A 10,467-nucleotide genomic window follows, 5' to 3' on the forward strand; every position below is an offset into this window, starting at 1 on the left:
AGCAATGATCAAGGGGGAGATACAAATGATCAAGAAAAGGAGGATGAGGAAGAACCGAGGCCGCCACACCCAAGAGTCCACCAAGCAATTCAACGAGATCACCCCGTCGACACCATCCTCGGCGACATTCATAAGGGGGTAACTACTCGATCTCGGGTTGCACATTTTTGTGAACATTACTCGTTTGTTTCCTCTATTGAGCCACACAGGGTAGAGGAAGCACTTCAAGATTCGGATTGGGTGATGGCGATGCAAGAGGAGCTCAACAATTTCACAAGGAATGAGGTATGGCATTTGGTTCCACGTCCTAATCAAAATGTTGTAGGAACCAAGTGGGTCTTCCGCAACAAGCAAGATGAGCATGGTATGGTGACAAGGAACAAAGCTCGACTCGTGGCCAAGGGGTATTCACAAGTCGAAGGTTTGGATTTCGGTGAAACCTATGCACCCGTAGCAAGGCTTGAGTCAATTCGCATATTATTAGCCTATGCTACTTACCATGGCTTCAAGCTTTATCAAATGGACGTGAAGAGTGCCTTCCTTAATGGACCAATCAAGGAAGAGGTCTATGTTGAGCAACCTCCCGGCTTTGAAGACAGTGAGTATCCTAATCATGTCTATAGGCTCTCTAAGGCGCTTTATGGGCTCAAGCAAGCCCCAAGAGCATGGTATGAATGCCTTAGAGATTTCCTTATTGCTAATGGCTTCAAAGTCGGCAAGGCCGATCCTACACTCTTTACTAAAACTCTTGAAAATGACTTGTTTGTATGCCAAATTTATGTTGACGATATTATATTTGGGTCTACTAACGAGTCTACATGTGAAGAGTTTAGTAGGATCATGACACAGAAATTCGAGATGTCGATGATGGGGGAGTTGAAGTATTTTCTAGGATTCCAAGTCAAGCAACTCCAAGAGGGCACCTTCATTTGCCAAACGAAGTACACTCAAGACATTCTTGCTAAGTTTGGGATGAAGGATGCCAAACCCATCAAGACACCCATGGGAACTAATGGGCATCTCGACCTCGACACGGGAGGTAAGTCCGTGGATCAAAAGGTATACCGGTCGATGATTGGTTCATTGCTTTATTTATGTGCATCTCGACCGGACATTATGCTTTCCGTTTGCATGTGTGCAAGATTCCAATCCGACCCTAAGGAATCCCACCTTACGGCCGTAAAACGAATCTTGAGATATTTGGCTTATACCCCTAAGTTTGGGCTTTGGTACCCTCGGGGATCCACATTTGATTTACTTGGTTATTCGGATGCCGATTGGGCGGGGTGCAAAATCAATAGGAAGAGCACATCGGGGACTTGCCAGTTCTTGGGAAGATCCTTGGTGTCTTGGGCTTCAAAGAAGCAAAATTCGGTCGCTCTTTCCACCGCCGAAGCCGAGTACATTGCCGCAGGACATTGTTGCGCGCAATTGCTTTGGATGAGGCAAACCCTGCGGGACTACGGTTACAAATTAACCAAAGTCCCTTTGCTATGTGATAATGAGAGTGCAATTAAAATGGCCGACAATCCCGTCGAGCATAGCCGCACTAAGCACATAGCCATTCGGTATCACTTTCTTAGGGATCACCAACAAAAGGGGGATATCGAGATTTCTTACATTAATACTAAAGATCAATTAGCCGATATCTTTACCAAGCCACTTGATGAACAATCTTTTACCAGACTTAGGCATGAGCTCAATATTCTTGATTCTAGAAATTTCTTTTGCTAAGCTTGCACACATAGCTCATTTAAATACCTTTGATCATATCTCTTTTATATGCTATGACTAATGTGTTTTCAAGTCTATTTCAAACCAAGTCATAGGTATATTGAAAGGGAATTGGAGTCTTCGGCGAAGACAAAGGCTTCCACTCCGTAACTCATGCTTCGCCATCACTCCGAGCAACTCTCTATTCCTTGGGAGAAATGAGCATCAAAAAAAGAGGACTCTATCCTTGGGAGAGAGAGTAAAAGCTCAAAAGCAAAAGGACCGGACCTCGTCTTTGGTATAATCTTAACTCATTTACTTATGACCAAAGGGGAGGAACTTACTTCAAGGGCTCTAATGATTCCGTTTTTTTTGGCGATTCATGCCAAAAAGGGGGAGAAATGAGCCCAAAGCAAAAGGACCGCACCACCACCACCAAATTCAAAAACTTAGTGCTTTCCAAAAGTCTTTATCATTTGGTATCCTATTGTGTTAAAAAGGGGGAGAAAGTAGTATTTCAAAATGGTATATCAAAACCCTCTTGAACACTAAGAGGTGGATCTCTTTTAGGGGGAGTTTTGTTTAGTCAAAGGAAAAGCATTTGAAATAGGGGGAGACAATTTCAAATCTTGAAAATGCTTTGCAAACTCTTATTCATTTACCTTTGACTATTTGCAAAAGATCTTTGAAATGGATTTACAAAAAGAATTTGCAAAAACAAAACATGTGGTGCAAACGTGGTCCAAAATGTTACATAAGAAAGGAACATTCCATGCATATCTTGTAAGTAGTTATATTGGCTCAATTCCAAGCAACCTTTGCACTTACATTATGTAAACTAGTTCAATTATGCACTTCTATATTTGCTTTGGTTTGTGTTGGCATCAATCACCAAAAAGGGGGAGATTGAAAGGGAATTAGGCTTACACCTAGTTCCTAAATAATTTTGGTGGTTGAATTGCCCAACACAAATATTGGACTGACTAGTTTGCTCTAGTGTATAAGTTATACAGGTGCAAAAGGTTCACATCTAGCCAATAAAAAGACCAAGTGTTGGATTCAACAAAGGAGCAATAAGGCAACCGAGGGCACCTCTGGCTGGAGGCACCGGACTGTCCGGTGTGCACCGGACTGTCCGGTGCGCCCGTAGACTTCGTTTTCCACCCTTCGCCAGAGGACTTCGACTTCAACCCTTCGCCCTCGGGAATTCGCGGAGGCCGGCGCGCTATAATTCACCGGACTGTCCGGTGTGCACCGGACATGTCCGGTGCGCCAACGAACCGCGGCCTCCGGAACTCGCCAGCCTCGGGTTCGCGCGGCAGCCGCTCCGCTAAAATTCACCGGACTGTCCGGTGTGCACCGGACTGTCCGGTGAACCACGGAGCAACGGCTACTTCCGCGCCAACGGTCACCTGCAAGCGCATTTAATGCGCGCTCTGCGCGCGCAGTCGGCAGGCGCGCCCATACCGTTGCACCGGACAATGAACAGTTCATGTCCGGTGTACACCGGACATCCAGGCGGGTCCACATGTCAGAGCTCCAACGGTCAGAATCCAACGGCAACGATGACGTGGCAGGGGGCACCGGACTGTCCGGTGTGCACCGGACTGTCCGGTGCGCCATCGAACAGAGAGCTCCCAGCAACGGCCACATTTGGTGGTTGGGGCTATAAATACCCCAACCACCCCACATTCATTGTCATCCAAGTTTTCCACTTCTCAACTACTACAAGAGCTCTAGGCATTCAATTCTAGACACATTCAAAGAGATCAAATCCTCTCCAATTCCACACAAAACCCTAGTGACTAGAGAGAGTGATTTGCCGTGTTCATTTGAGCTCTTGCGCTTGGATTGCTTCTTTTCTTTCTCACTTGTTCTTGAGATCACAACTCCATTGTAATCAAGGCAAGAGGCACCAATTGTGTGGTGGCCCTTGCGGGGAAGTTTTGTTCCCGGCTTTGATTAGAGAAGAGAAGCTCACTCGGTCCGTGGGACCGTTTGAGAGAGGGAAGGGTTGAAAGAGACCCGGCCTTTGTGGCCTCCTCAACGGGGAGTAGGTTTGCAAGAACCGAACCTCGGTAAAACAAATCTCCGTGTCTCATTTGCTTATTCGCTTGAGATTTGTTTTGCGCCCTCTCTTGCGGACTCATTTATTATTACTAACGCTAACCCCGGCTTGTAGTTGAGTTTATATTTGTAAATTTCAGTTTCGCCCTATTCACCCCCCCTCTAGGCGACTATCACCTATCGATCCCTCCATTCACCACTGGGTTCACCAGCATCGCACGAGCTTTTTCCATTGCATAAAATTGCCCCCACTGTGTGTTCCCCATCAGCGAACTTGGTCGTAATGTCGAAGAGGTCAACGGACGTCTACGGTCGCCCCTGTCCGAGCTCGTGGACTAGGGCCTCGTTGTGGTGATTTAGGTGAAGGCACTCACCACATCAGCGTAGGTGGCATCAAGGAGTTCGTTCCTTTTATGTGAGAACCTCTGGATGTGGTCCCAAAGGCTCTCTTCGCTCTTTTGTGCGCACCTCTTGAGGTCCCAGGTGCTTCTAGGGCGCTTGTAGATGCCAGGAAGTTCTCGACGAAGGCTTTTCGGAGGTCGGTCTAATAATGTATGGTGTCGACCAGTAGATGCTCGAGCCAAGCCCTCGCCCCTTCCGCAAGATGGATGGGGAGGAACTGACCAAGTGATCGTCCTTGATCCCCTCCATGCGGCATGCAGGTCGGTAGTCTTCCAGCCACATGTCGGGATTCGTGGAGGCATCGTACAAGGAAATGTTGGTTGGCGCGCATACCTTCTGGGGAAATTGTGCTTTCTGGATCTTGCGCCCAAAGGAGCATGGTCCCACCCCGGGTGCGCTAGGGCTACGCACGTGCCTTCTTTCGTGCGGCTGCTCGACTTCTTCCTGTTCCTGACACCTATTGTCGAGGATGTGCCAGGTGTCGCGAATGCCTCCGATGCGATGCTTTATGTGGACATGTGTCAAAGTAGATTGGGAGGCCTGCGCCCTCTTGCTCCAGGATGAGGTTGTGTGTGTGCCACGGCTCTCTGTGCCGGTGTGCTGCCGCCAATCGACCTCGACTTGTACCACAGCTCTCTCCACCGGATTGCGGAGGTTCCAATACATCGCCTTTGCCTCGGGCTCGTCTGGATCAAGGATCGATCGGAGCATCATGGCCGCGGCGACCATGTTTTGCCTGGGTTGAGGAAGTATTGCCCGCCATCGCTACTTTCAGCGATCTAGTCGCATGTCTTCCTCGTCTGGGGCTTTTCTGTTTTTGAGGCATCTCTGCTCAATGTTGTCGAAAACCCAGTTCAGCCTCTCGGCGAGTGTGTTGAGGTCCTCCTCCTGCTATCGGAGGGTGGCTTCGTGGGCGAGGATGCACGCCTAATGCTGGCGCTAGTATTCCTCCTCTTGGATGGGGGATCCCAAGTCCCCCCTTCGTTGTTGCCTTGTGGTGGCGTGGCCACGAAGTAGACCCTTTCTTGCGTCTCGTCGGAGTCTAAGTCGGACTCTGTCAAGGCACTGCTCGAGTCATCCTCAAGAAGATCGAGGATGGATGTAGGTTGGCGACCGACGACCACCATGATTGATGGTGGGACTTGAAAGTCGCCTAGAGGGGGGTGAATAGGAGAAACCTGTAAAGTATAAAATTTGAACATGAACTTTACCTGGGGTTAGGATTAGAAATGAGTAATAATGAAATTAGAGTGTGAAAAAGAGTTATTGCTATGAGTTGCTCAATCAATGAGGATAACTTTAGGAGCTAACTCAAAAAGATTGTAAGCAAGAAAACTTAGAGAGAGGGGAGAGGAATAATCAAATCATAAGATAATGATCAACACAAATGAACACAACGATTTGTTTCTCGAGGTTCGGTTCCAAAAAACCTACTCCCCATTGAGGAGGCCACGTAGGCCGAATCTCTTTCAACCCTTTCTCTCTCTCAAACGGTCACTCAGACCAGTTGAGTGATTCTTCTTAATTTCGAGGGTTACTTAGACCCGCAAAGATCACCACACAATTTGGTGTCTATTGCTAGCTTTACAAGTCACTTGAGAGTTTAGAATGAGATGAAGAAAGCACGATTAAGAAAGCCAAGCAACAAGAGCAACAAGAAAATCAAAAGATCACACTTTCTCTAGACTTTCCAAGGCACTAATCACTAATGATCACTAGTCACAATTATGGCACTTGGACGAGCTTGGGAACTTTGAATGTGTCTTGGGATGAAGTGAATGCTCTTGTATTGAATGTGAATGAATGGGATGCTTGAATGATGTGAATGGAGGTGGTTGGGATTGTATTTACAGCCACCAATCACTTTCTAGTTGTTGCCTCCCTTTTGTCGACTGTGGACGGTCCGCGCTCTTGGTTTGGACGGTCCGCCCCAGCACATCAACAGCTTGAAATCGCAACGGTCAGCAGTAATGGCTATATCAACGACTATAAGTGCATTATATGTGTTGTCAAATGTCAGATAAAGTAGTGGACGGTCCGGCTGTGTACCCCTGACAGGCCACGAGGACTAGGGATGGAAACGGGCACATTTTACCCACGTGCCTGCGGGTAAAAACCCTATAGGGTGCGGGTTTGGGTGTGAGTTTGTACCCGTGGGTACGGGTACAGGTTTGATTCTCAACCCGACGGTTTTTTCTCATGGGTATGATAATGTTGTACCCGTGCTCGCAAACCTGCATACCAGTGTGTGTGTCCGTGTAGATTGTAGAGCACATGCATCTCAATTTAGTGCAGCCCCGAAAGCTTTGAGCGAGCGGAGCCAATCAAATGATATAAAAGAAGACTATAGGCACCAGGAAACTCGTAGAACTTTTGGCTAAGATCGATACATGTTTTTATCAGTTTAATAAATATTTATTATTATGTGCTATCAATTTAATAAATATTTATATTATATGTCTGTGCCTGCGGGTGTACCCGCGGGTGCCATAAACCTGCAGGTAGCGGGTTTGGGTAACATACGCTACCTGTCGCGGGTAGCGGGTACATGTTTAACATTAATCTCGCGGGTACGGGTTTGTAATCTCTGTACCCGTGGGTTTTAAACTCGTTGCCATCCCTAGCGAGGACGCTAAAAATGAATTTTACCGAATCTGTCACCTTTGGGTTTCTCTGGTTTTCAATGGGCGGACGGTCCGCACCTGAGGCCGAACGATCTGAGCTTGGTCCCGGACGGTGCTCTCTTCTCCTTCGGACAATCCGTAGTGTAAACGCAAGTTTTGCATAGTTCATGTCCGAGGCACACCTTGGTGTCGCAGACGGTCCACCGGAAGGGCCCGGACAAGGTCCGCGCATAGGCGAATTCTGCAAAAAACTTATCCTGTCCATAATAATCTACGGTATTCCGGACAGTTGACTTTGAATTGAGATAAATGGACTTATGCGCCTGAAAATTAATTATCTAGGCAAGCTAGTTAGTCCAAACAAATTGTGATGGTCATCAAGCACCAAAATCAATTATAGAAAATGGTTAAGGTCATTTCCCTTTCAGGACTGCTTCCGCCCGCCGTTTATCGGCAACAGTGAATGCATTGAGGTGCCGCTTGAGGGCGACGGTGCGTCTTTTGAGGCGTCATTTCTCTGTCTTGGTCTGGGTGGAACGCATGGGGCCTAGGCATGTGGCATTAGCCTCATGGTTAACGAGGCGGAGTTTGCCGGTCTCCTGGGAGAGGAAGTCGAGGGAGCCGAAGGTGATCCGGCTCCCGGGAGCGAAAGTCTAGCTCCCGGTGGATGCTGAATAGTTGACCATCAGAGCGGAAAAAAGTTGCTTCGGCACGCTTGCGGACCCTACCTGGCGCCAATTGTCGTGGTTTTGAGAACCGAGGGACAATAGATTTGTGTACAGTTGGGGATGCAAGCGCGGACTCACTCCGAATGGTGGATCACGGGGATCCGATCAAGGAATTGAGACACTGGGGTTATACTGGTTCAGACTTTTGCCCTAGTCCAGTGTAGTGTTGATCGTAGTATTGCTTTGAAGCGTGTTATAGCAGGTTTGCTTGTGTGGGAAGGAGGGGCCCTGCCCTTTTATATCTCAAGGTTAGGACCTTACAGAGGATATCTGTTTTCTACTAAAGAGGGAGAGAGAGATTGGCTCCGCCGGGTTGTCGTGGTGGGTCCACCGTAGGGCCATGCGTAGCCATACTCTTGGTATGGCGTATCGTCTTGCTCTTGTCACACGGCCTCCTGTAGCTAATACATTGCTGACACCTCCATAGTAGTGTGTGGGTGGTCCCTCGTGAGCGGTTGTGCGTTGCACGGTTCTGCCTGTCGTCATGGGCCTACGTCACCCCGTGGCGTGTGTAGACATACACCTCAGTATGGTGTACATGTTATGTTCTTTCGGGTATGCGGGTCACTGTAGAGACTCCGGTGCTAAGACCCTTATGACCGAGGTTGACTGGCTCCATGAGTCACTGAGGGTATATTCGTGGGCGCATGTGGGGGTGTTCCGTCACGTCAACCAGAGCCCTTTGGGTACTGTACATACGGTTCAAACGTGACTTGGTGATGTTACGTTTTATTGCGGGCGTCGTGGGCTGGCAGCGTCGACCTATGTTCCCTTCTTGTGGATCAACTTGGCGGGTACTTGGTCGTTCAGCCCGTCTCGTAGATTTGCTCGACGGGAACTTGGTCGCCTGTCCCGTCTCACAGACTTGCTCGGCGGGGACTTGGTCGTCCACCCCGCCTCGCAGATTTGCTCGACGGAGACTTGATCGTCCATCCCGTCTCACAGATTTGCTCAGTAGAATCTTGGTTGTTAAATAGACTGAAAGAGGCTTATGAGCCTTGCTTTGGGTATCCGTTTCTGGGTACTCGAAACTCTCTTAATATCTCGTAAAATATATGTTATTTATGTGGGTTGTGCATACCCTTAGCTGAGGGCGAGGAGCGTTTTTTTTTCTTTTGTTCGCGTGAACTGCACGGGTCCACGGCACGGGTCGCCTGTCTCTATATCCGTATCATTGGCCGCTGCTCTAATCTCGTTTTAACGGCCAATCAGGTGCGCAGAATCTATTCCCCCATTATATACCCTGTCATGCTGTTGACCCCAATCACGTAACCTGTGGACCAAAATAATTCAATACGATTTTAATTTCGTCGCAACGAGTCCGCGCGGGTCGCAAGACATCCTAGCAACACGCAATCGCTACGGCCACACACACACGCACGGTACACCTTCTAGGCTTCTACTCGGAGTAGCATTTTAAACCTGCAGACACGCAGCGTGTTTTTTATCACCGTTGGTTTAGTAGGACTCTAGATTCTCGTAAAAATAATTTAAATATAGAATCTCTCACGAAGTTTTTTTTTGAAAGATGAATTAGAAATTTAGAATCCCTTTCAGCGCGCTAGGTTCACGTCATGAGGTTGTGTGGAATCATCACATCCAACATCCGCTCCTAGCTAGACGAGATGTTTGGTTTGTATAGCTTTGTTGACTCATTCGACATGGAACAATTACTCATCCGATGTTTCCGTTAGCCAAAAACACCAGCAAATCTCTTGAGTAGAGTTATTCCTTCAAAAAATATATCGGATGACGTTCCAGTTCCACACCAACATATGGAAAATGGATGACGTTCCACACCAACATATGGAAAATGAATCTAATCAGCACATCAAACGCACTGTTTTTTTTCAAACCAAGGTTTAAAATAGCGGGCTATGCAAAATAGCGTCATCATTTTTATCAAGGCTACAATGATATAGTGCAGCTATAGCGTAGGTATAGCAAATAGCTGATTTATAAAACATAAAAAAATATAATTTATGAAAAAAATATAAAAATCAAGATATTTTACTAAGACCAATATGTTTCTAAGGCTCTAAGAGATTAGAGACAGAACACAACACATGATTCATGGGATTCAAGTGTTTAGCACTTCAATAACATAGTTAGCCACTAGCTAGCTAGTTGCACAACATGATAATTAGAGAAATAAAGAATTTACCATCTCGCTAACATGGTAGCAACATAATACCATGATTTATTACATACCAAAAAACTTACTAGTGCTATCTATTGATAAAGCAGAGAGTCATCTGAATAAGAAAAATGAGCACGTACTTGAGGACTTTTGATCCATATCAATATCATGTGCATCATCTTATTATGTATAAAGCAAGTTCAGATTGTTATGTATGAAGCAAGTTCATATTTATCTTCATTACAATATTTAATATCATTGAACTTCCTCGTCCTTCTTCATTACATTCATTATTTTAATGGTCCACCATGAAAAATAGAAATAGCGTGGCTATTTAGCGCTAAAGCTACGTCGTTTAGTGGAGCTAAATCGGGCTATAGCGGTTGTAGCTAAAATAGCGTCTAAAAATCATAGCTTTAGTTTCTTCAAAAGGCTATAGCTAGGCTATAGCCCGCTATTTTAAACCTTGTTTGAAACCATTTGACTACTAGACTCAATCTCGATTCATACAAAATCAAATGAGGTTAAATATACTTCAATGAAACTCAAACTCTTGTTGGATAAAGAACAACTTAGATATAGTTTCTTCTAATTTATCCTATTTTAAAAGATCAACTAAAAAGATTATGAGGTGAGAAGTAGGGATAGAAACAAGCCGAGCTGAAATCGGCTCGGCGTGGCTTAATAGATGACGAGCTCGGCTCGACTCGTTCACTGTACTAGCTCGAAAATGAGTCACGACTTAGCTTGCGAGCTGGCTTAGCTCGGTCGCGAGCTGTGTCCTAGCAAATAT

The sequence above is a fragment of the Zea mays genome, chromosome 4 (genome assembly GCF_902167145.1).
Source record: "Zea mays cultivar B73 chromosome 4, Zm-B73-REFERENCE-NAM-5.0, whole genome shotgun sequence".
NCBI classification, from domain to species: domain Eukaryota; kingdom Viridiplantae; phylum Streptophyta; class Magnoliopsida; order Poales; family Poaceae; genus Zea; species Zea mays.